Source organism: Antennarius striatus, chromosome 5, assembly GCF_040054535.1.
Source record: "Antennarius striatus isolate MH-2024 chromosome 5, ASM4005453v1, whole genome shotgun sequence".
Lineage (NCBI taxonomy): Eukaryota > Metazoa > Chordata > Actinopteri > Lophiiformes > Antennariidae > Antennarius > Antennarius striatus.
In genome coordinates, this window is record NC_090780.1 from 1,556,617 (window position 1) to 1,566,042 (window position 9,426).

A 9,426-nucleotide genomic window follows, 5' to 3' on the forward strand; every position below is an offset into this window, starting at 1 on the left:
GGAGCTCAAAACCATCCGACAGAGGACAAACAAAGGTAAACCTGGGTTTTTGGTCACATGAATGAATTCTTTACCAAACACTGTCGTCACACTAGATTCCACAGCAGCTGTGACCAACGCCACGGAGCAGCGGTGAGCCGTTCCAATCACGCTCCAGAACGCTGAACTGAGTTCAGTGGGAATAAACGGAGATGTTCCAGGGAAGCCTCAACGCTTTTATATTCGTACTCTTCTGTTCGGTGCTATTTGGATCTGGTTTTATATTCTAATTAACACTTAACGCTACAGCTTCCTCTGCGGCTTCGACAATCAGGAACAACCTGGGGCCCCGGGGTGAGGAGTCTCCACCCAACTGATGACCTGTTGACTAACGCACACGCAGCCACTCCTTCAGAGAATGTGGAACTAACATCAACGCCGTGACACACTCCAAGTCACATGAAAACCATGAAATGTGCTGTGGACACACACACACACACACACACACACACACACACACACACACACACACACACACTAGTCACGGGCCTCCCTGATCATTTGTTCCGGGTGAACTTGAAGAGGGCGTTGACCACATGACTGTCCCGACCCGACGCCAGCGGCTTTGTGACTGCACACAGGTCACATGACGACGCCCTCAGACCTAATTGGTTATGATGTCACTGAGTTCTGCTGGAAGGAGCTCAGGTGGAGCCGCTGCAGATAAACGCAGCCTTTGCTGAGGCGTCGCTCCTTTGATGTTTTTTCATGCTTTTATGTCGGATTTCATCGCGTCCCAGTTTCGGGTGTCTTGGTGTGACAGCCGAGTGTGTGTTCAGGTCCGAGCCGTGTGTTTGAGAGCGTACAGGCTGTGATGAATGGCTGCATGCTGATTGTGCTCAGTCACCATGGAGCCACGCCCAGCCCTCCAACACAAACACTGCATTCCACCCAGTCCACTTCTCACACACACACACCACAACCCAGGACCAGCACCGTGAGTGTGTGTGTGTGTGTGTGTGTGTGTGTGTGTGTGTGTGTGTGTGTGTGTGTCGACAGGAACCTGGTCTGACTGTCAGCAGGGTTTCCACATGAAACCAGAACTGAAACTGATGTGCATTTTCTCCAAACGGGTGAAGTCACCGTTTCTTTTTTAAACAACATCCTTCATTTTTTCCAAGACGGTTGTTATTGACGACTTTCGCAGCTGTTTGGACGGACAAGAGCCAAACGGAACACGGAATCATGGGTAAAAGTTCAACTTCTTAGTTTTTCATTGGAAAGCTTTAATCACCTCCTGAAATGATGGTCGATGTTTCTAACCGGTGAACCCACAGAGCTCCACACCTCACGTCTCAGTGGACGGCTCGGCTCTCTCCCAGCATCCCTCTCTTTATCTGACGCCAAGGACACTGCCAGAATCTAATGCACATGGACACACACACACACACACACACACACACACACACACACACACACACACACACACATCCCACAGGTCTACCCACCAAACACCTGCCAACCATCCCTCCCACCCAGCATGCACGTGTCAGGAGGACGTTCTCATGCGGTCCGGCTGCAGCCATCAGTGGTTCTGATGCCTCCAAACCATCTGTGTGGTTATTTGTGGGGGGGCAGGTGAAGCCACCCCCTCCCCACGCCGACGAGGTCTCATGTTGGACCGCCGTGTCAGCGAGGAGGCATGAACCACCAGTCCCCGAAAACCCATACTGGGTCAGTTTTACCTGAAGCATCAGTGCTGTTGCTATGGTTACCTGTTATGTAGTATACATTAAAGCGTGGTGCAGTCGGGGGAGGAAGGTGAAGCAGGGCCTCCCCTTCGTCACGTCCATGATTTCATATTCAAAAGGACGAGACGTGAAGCGCGGCGTCCAGCAGCCTCACCTCACCTAAGGTGAAGAACCCGCCGCTAACGGGGGCGGGGCTTAGAGATGACCAATGTCTGCTTCACGTTTCCGACCAAACGTTTTCACACACATTTAATCTGATTTCTGATTCTCCATCATCAGATTATTGTATTTAATATTTGTGTTTAGTTTTGATGATCATATTAAACTGCAGCTAAAAAAAGCGCGAGGGGAGACAGGCAGTACTCCGTCTCACCAAAGGGGGTGCAAAAGAGCCCAAAGATTCACATTAACGCCGTTCCTCCACACAAAGAAGTGGAAGAAATTTCAAAATAGAGCAGGCAGCTATAGACATTCAATCTGAAGGGACCTTAAAAATATGAATTTTAAGGTTAAATAATATTTAACCTTAAAATTTTTCAAAGCCAATCTAAATTGAATTTCATTCATAACGGAACACCAAACATCAGGTCAGAATGTCACCCGCTTTCGTTCAGCTGCTGATTCAATGTGAATTCAATGTCTGTCACTGATAAACGTGACGCGGTTGTCGTTGTGTCACCAGACATGAGTCACTGAGGCGTTAACAGCACTGATGGCCTCGGTTTTCAATCTGTTGCACCAGCTTCCTGTGAAGCGACCAGAGACCAAAGCGTTAGCATGTTTGGTGTCGTTCACAAAAAATACTGAAGCCGCCGCTTGGATCAACGTGCAGAAATCAGGCCTGAAGCTGCTGCTGGGGGGGATACGATGTGCTAACGCCATAGCTTTATCACAGGTTAGTGTCACACACGAGTTGTGACATCACACAATCGTGTTCCGACTTTTTTAAAAAAAAATTTTATTGGTGAGGTGAAATGTTTGCTGCGAAAAAGCCACCAGCTCTATTACATCCTCTCTGGCTGAGCAAAAAGCTTCCATATCTTCTATATAAGACTGAGCCATTAATATTTGATGTGGACTTATATAACAGTGTGTACCGCTGGATCTGGTTCACACGCAGGAATTTGTCTGCAAAGGGGTTTCCACGACATCCAGTGAGCTTCGTAGGTTGGGTAATTGTTGGTTTAAATGCATCACACAGTCGGGGTCACGCCCTTCTTGGACAGGTAGGCAGAGGCTCGTATCCATATTCGTGATCACTTCTCCGTTGTCGTGACTACGGAACGTCCCGGTGTCACCGTGCACTTTAAAATTGTCATACCCCACACCACAATGAATACAGGAATGTATTTGCACCGCCCCCCCATCCCTCATGAATAATGAACAGGCACTAATGCAGCATGCTATATTCATGCTATGGTCTTTAATAATACTAGTGAAACACCAGTGGGAGCGTTTCATTGGTCAGGCAGCCTGTCAATACGTCCTTATTTGGGTATAATTCTTCTTCTCAAACTTCGGTGTCACATTATCTCTTCAACCGGTCTGTCTCGATTTTGTACTTCCTGCTAGAGCGCCCCCTGGAGGCTGTTAGCCCGTAAAAATCTAGAGATTAGCTGCATCGTTATTTAAACTGCAGGGTTCAAAACGAGTAAAAAAAGTACTTTATATGCTGGAATTTGCGGCAGATCTATAATCATTGTGATATTAATTTGAAGAAATATTGCCCAGACATTACATGTTACTCATCTCATACTTAATCATTATGTTTGCTACTGTACTGAAGGTGTGTAGGAACGGATTACTGTTGAGCTTTGCTTCATAAAAACGTTCAAGGGGTTTAAAGAGGGAAGACTTTCCTGCCAAAAGGCACCAGCGGACCGCAGCAGTCAGGAGCCGATTGTTCTGGGATCTAAACCCGGTCCCATGTGGCCGGGACTCCACCTGGGTCTGAAGGCCTGAGTCTCACACAACACCAACACACTTGTTTCCAGCTTGGTTGTCGTTGTAGAGGGTTGATGCGAGGTAAAACCAACAAGCTCTGGATACTATTGTAGAGGGTTGATGCGAGGTAAAACCAACAAGCTCTGGATACTATGCTAATGTAGAGACACCGCACACAGCTGTTTGGGTTCACACAACTCCAATACTATTTTTTACTGTACATTATTTTCATTATTTCAACTCACAAAGCACAGAGGAGCCAAACTGATACAGGCACAATACATTTTCACCATAAAAACACGAATTTTTGATTAAAAAAAGACAAAAATCTGGACAGGAAAGGGTTAAATTAACCTGAAACGGGTGGGGGGCGTGGCCACAAAGGGGTCAATGTAAAAATGGCCCCCTCGGGTCAACAGGGACCAGCCAGGACAGAAAAAGTCCGCCGGACTACCAGGGGAGCGAAGACTGGGCCACCAGGGGCACGGAACCTGGGGGGTACCAAAAACCCAAGGTAGTGGGTTTATACCCTTAATGACATGCTGGGGTGTAAAACACCACCACTGATAGCGCACAGGTGTGGTTTTGCTGAGAGGACAGAATTACTGGATTTTTTTACACAACGTGGCAAAGTACAAGTAAACCTCGGCTTACGTTGTTCCCCATTATACGTTGGTTTTCAAAGAAATACACAAAAAAATACAAATCAAGTTTGCATCCTTTTACTCCACTTTACACCTGTCTGCCACAAATACTGGAATCATAAAATCCTTAGTAAACAATTTATACAATTTCCTCCGGGATTAATAAAGTATCTATCTATCTATCTATCTATCTATCTATCTATCTATCTATCTATCTAAACTGCTAAAAGCACATTACCGTACAATATAAGAGTAAAATCATTAACATATTGAAAACATATCCCTCATATTACTTGTATTAACCTGCAGCAACCCCCGTGACCCACAATGAGAAAGAAGAGATGAAAAACAAGATGGCAACATTTTTTTCTGCACTACATTCAGAAATAAAATTTAAATGTCAGCTTAGAATCGATTTGTATTAAACAAATATTATCAAAAATACATTCATTAATAAATTTCAGGACAGAACTGGGAATGATTATCTACAGTTTAGTCTGGAGACAAGTTAATACGACTTTTGTTGTTTTTTTGACTTACGTCGAGTGTCCTGGAACCAATTTACGACGTAAGGTGAGGTTTACCTCTACCGTTATAGAAAACACACCACCAGATCCCACAGTTCCTTAGTCTGTACGTTATTCAATGACTTCAGGACGGTGCATTTAGGATGAGACGAGATGTTACTAAGTCACCATTTTGAATCATGAATCTGACACATTAAAAAAATCCAATTTGCAAAGATGAAGCAGTTGTAGAGAAAATGGACGAATGGAGGAATCTATCAATGAAGAGGAAACAATGGCTCCTTCCAGGACAACCACCAGTTCACCACAGTTTCCTGCAGCTGCACATCTCGAAACAGTCAACTATGATGAACAGCGACTATTACGCCATGGAACAAGATGAGCTCGGATATTTCAACAGTCACCATCTCGTCTGTTCTGTCTCCTCTGACCGTCAAACAACCTTTTGGAGATCGGCAGAAACACAGAGCAACTTTTACGAGCGTTGAGTCTCCATTAAAGCTACAATATGATGCACATGATGGAGCTGCATTCATTCAGAACGACCTTGTGAGCCCCGTGCACACACCTCCAAACACGTTTACAGTATCTGCACCAGCAGACGCTTCCATGACGAGTGATTTCACCAGCTTGAACTGACAAACCAGATTAATAACTCCAACATTAAGAAGTGAAACCTGATGCCACACCTGTCTAGATCCAACCAGTCTGTTAACTCCTAACTTACTAAGAGTAACTGGAGACACTCGCATGTTAACGTCGGGCCGTACACGCAGACGGTCCACGTGTGTTTCATCCACACCTGTGTATGTTCTGAGCCAAACATGACAGAATTTGCATGTCTTAAGGTAAATAAAGTGAAAATTAGCATGTTTTCATGCTGCTACACCAAACGGCGAACAGCAAGGAGACAGGATGTTAGAACCAACAACCCTTCTGCCTCTGGCTACTAGTAGGCCAGAAAATTCACGAGCAACATGACTCATGTGTAGCACGCCAGAGAAGATCGATCCTCTGACGCAGCGTCCATCGTGATAAACTTCATGGACACAAGAGGAGATCTCCTGTGGAGACACCTGATGTTCCCTCATGTGTTGGAGCTGGGGTACCTCAGACCAGGACCACACATCGTCAGCTTTTGAAAACAAACACGTTTTGTTACCAAATGACAAACGTAGATGTAAAAATGTAGCGGTGGAGAACACACGCGTGTTTTCACTCCACTGTGGGACGCAGTGGAAAAACGAGTGACGGAGCAGAAAGAACCAAGTTCTGATTCAGAGACATTCATTCGGTTTCGCTGCTGCTCCCACCTGCTCCTCTCTGCTCCTAAATGACATAATCAACTCTTCTGCACTCCTTTCTGCTCCTCTTTGCTGTTATTGGCTCCTATCTGCTGACATCTTCTCCTGTCTGCTCCTCTATGACACCATCAGCTCCTCTGCAGTGGAACAGGAGGAGCGATGCCCTCGTTTGGAGGTCATCCGCTGAGGAGGAGTCTCCGTGGGCAGAGATTCGGGATCCCCCTCCTTCCTAACGCAATCGGGCAGGACACACCCAGAGAGGAGGAGGAGGAGGAGGAGGAGGAGGAGGAGGAGGAAGAGGAGGAAGAGGAGGAGGAGGAGGAGGAAGAGGAAGAGGAGGAGGAGGAGGAGGAGGAAGAGGAGCAGCACCGCCACTGGTGGAACACAGCGGAATGAACGTCCGTTACCGGAGGGAGGCGCAGCCGGTGGTTCTCAGCGGTCGGCTGGGCTCAGCCCCCCCGGGCCCCGCGGCAGCGGGACGGCCGGAACAGCCGGTGCTGCTGACGGTGTGAATGTGAACCAACCACTCCGACAAGCCGAACGGGTCCCGGCCGCGTTCACCTGAGTCAGGATCCACGCGTCCTGCCGGGAACGCGACCGGTCCGTCCCGGTGTCCTCAGCCCGACTACAGCCCGACCCGAGCGGCGGGGCTGCGAGCCGAACGCCGCTGACGGGAGCCGAGGACCAGGCGTCCCCACGGTTACCAGGAGACACGGGTGGAAAACAAACATCCCGCACTGGGGGAGCTGGGGGCGGTCGGGGTCCTGCGCCCAACCTTCGCAATGTGCGGCCCTTGGGGGGGGGGGGGGGGGGCACCAGGGGCCCGTTCGGAACCGGACCCGTTCGGAACCGGACCCGTTCGGTCAAACAGATAAAGACGGGACAGATTTTATTTTATTAACGCATCAACAACACAAACGTGTACTTTTACTTGAATTCCAACTTCATGCGTTCGGAGCTCCGTGACGCGCTGCGCACTGATAATAAAAGTTGATGCGTTCCACGCGTGGGGGGGTTTGATTTATTCCAGCTGCGGGTCTAAATCCCCACAGCGATGCGTGGAAAACGAGACGCGTTGTTTGACGGTGAGACTCCGCGTTAACCGGAGGACACCGTGTTGACTGCAGAGGAGGAGACGCGACACCGGGGGAGGGAACGGACGCGCCGCAGGAGCTTCCCCCGCGGTGTGGAGGAACCAACGCGGAACATCCACGTCACCAACCTCCGCGGAGGTGACCGGGAACACCTGGACCCGACGCGCCGCCGATCGGCGCTGATGAGCGGCTGTCAAGCTGGAGACGGACGGTCCCCGGATGCGGAGCGGACTGCGGACCACCAGGGGCACGACGCGCTCCCTCCGCTACACCCCCACAAACGCGCCTCCCCGCCCGCCGGCGGGGCTCAACCGGTTGCGGTAGAAACGGAACCGACGTTACCTCCACCCGGGGATCCTTGCGGTGGTGTCGTGGTGGGGGGGGGACCAGCGGCTCCACTTCAGCGGGGGTGCTCCATTCCCCCAGCAGGGCTCCAACTTGAGGACCGCGGTGGAGGGAAGCCGTCCACGTCCCGTGTTCCGTGTTCCGGGGAAAACAAGCCCGTTTCTCCGGGAGTTGCAACCTTCCGTGGACTCTCCCGCGTTCCGGTCCCGGTTCGGCCGCCCCAGGAAAGAAAAGCGGGACGCGCCGGATTCCGAATTAATCCGAAATCAAGAAGGAATAAAAGAGCTCGAACAGCAGCGAGCAGATAGATCCACGACGTGTGTGTGTGTGTGAGTGTGTGTGTGTGTGTGTGTGTGTGTGAGTGTGTGTGTGTGTGTGTGAGTGTGTGTGTGGAGCAGTGGGTGGAACTGCGTGGAGGGAGGAGGGGGGAGGTCCTTCACGTTCGAATGGGACCAGCGTCCGGATCTGAGTCCGCCCCCCAGCGGAGGAGCAGATAGAGGAGGGGAGGGGGCAGGTCGGGGATAACCCGGGATTTAAGGTGGATCCATGTGGACACCCCCAGAACAGAACCGGTGTCAGTTCGGATTCAAACAATCTGGAATGTGTTGGCTGGAAGGAGACCAGATGTAGAGAAACACGTCATCAGCAAAGAAGCAAAGTGTGTGGCCAACAGTGACGTCACGTTAAAGATAGAAACACCGTCATCATATTAAAACATCAGGTTATTTCGTCACAACTTTGAAGTAAAAATGAAACCATTGATTTTCTGTCGCTTGATCAACTTTTATTATACACGTCACAAACAAGCAGAGGAAATGAATTCAAATATCAGTTGACTTTTAAGGGTTCAACACATTTTATTTCCACATAATACATGATTAACTCATGGATTTACAACAGGTACAAGTTTAGAGTTGGATTATAAGTCATTTTTTTCAAACAAAAAATATACACGGGAAATAAAAATCGAGTTTACGTCATTTTACTCCATTTTATATATATATATATATATATATATATATATAAACAATATAGACACACACACACACACACACACAGGTACAGTGGGTAGCTGTCACAGCTAAAAGGTTGTGGGTTCAGTTCCACATGGGGCCGTTCTGTTTGCATGTTCTCCTTTGCCCCTGGGAGGAAGTGGCGACCTGTCCGGGGCGTCCCTCCCCACGTCCACTGGGATGTCCTCCAGCGTAAACCCATGACCCCGATTCAGATAAGCGGCTAAAAACAAGACCATTAGGGATTATCTTGTCTTAAAGAAAATGAATGAAGGAATGACAACAATATTGTTGTGATGCAGAGGTTTAGTGGGTAGCGCTGTTCGCTCCCAGCTTTCCACCGGGGGTGTTCTTGTGTTTATACATGTCTGAATGGGCTCTACATGGATTGTTAGTGTGAACGCAGGTGTGAATGCTTGTGTTTCTGTGTAGTATTGTGACGTAGTGGTGACTGGGATAGACTCTGGCCTTGATTACAGACATTTCATGACATTTTTTTATAATGCTAATCTTAAAAAGATGTAAAAAGCCTAAGAAGTAATGATATCTAACATATAAACTGGTATATTTTAAAAGTCGATTTCATATAATCAACTGTTAAAACTAACAGAGATTGAAAAATCCCCTGACGAGGGCAGATACAGACGTAAACAGTCTATAAGAGTGTGGGAAAAAGTAATACAGGTAGAAAGTGGATTAATATCAGTACGGGGAGGGTTCATAAACGTTTAAATTACCGTAAATAAAAAGAGAAATAGTTCAACGCTATATATCGGAATGTCATTTTTGCAGGTAATTCCTGGAACGTACTAACCATGAGTAACG

At 48.2% G+C, this 9,426-nt stretch overlaps 1 protein-coding gene across 3 annotated transcripts in view; it reads right to left on the reverse strand.

Annotated features, from left to right (window-relative positions):
* The window catches only part of LOC137595230 (plasma membrane calcium-transporting ATPase 1-like), a 74,857-nt gene extending 66,309 nt beyond the window's left edge, over positions 1–8,548 (reverse strand). The window contains exon 1 of one of the 3 annotated variants that reach the window (XM_068315179.1): positions 7,586–8,548. The gene's annotated coding sequence lies outside the window, so the exon portion shown is untranslated. The remainder of the gene's footprint in view (positions 1–7,585) is intronic. The other 2 variants (XM_068315177.1, XM_068315178.1) reach the window with 2 other exon arrangements.
* Between the last annotated feature and the right edge of the window lie 878 nt (positions 8,549–9,426).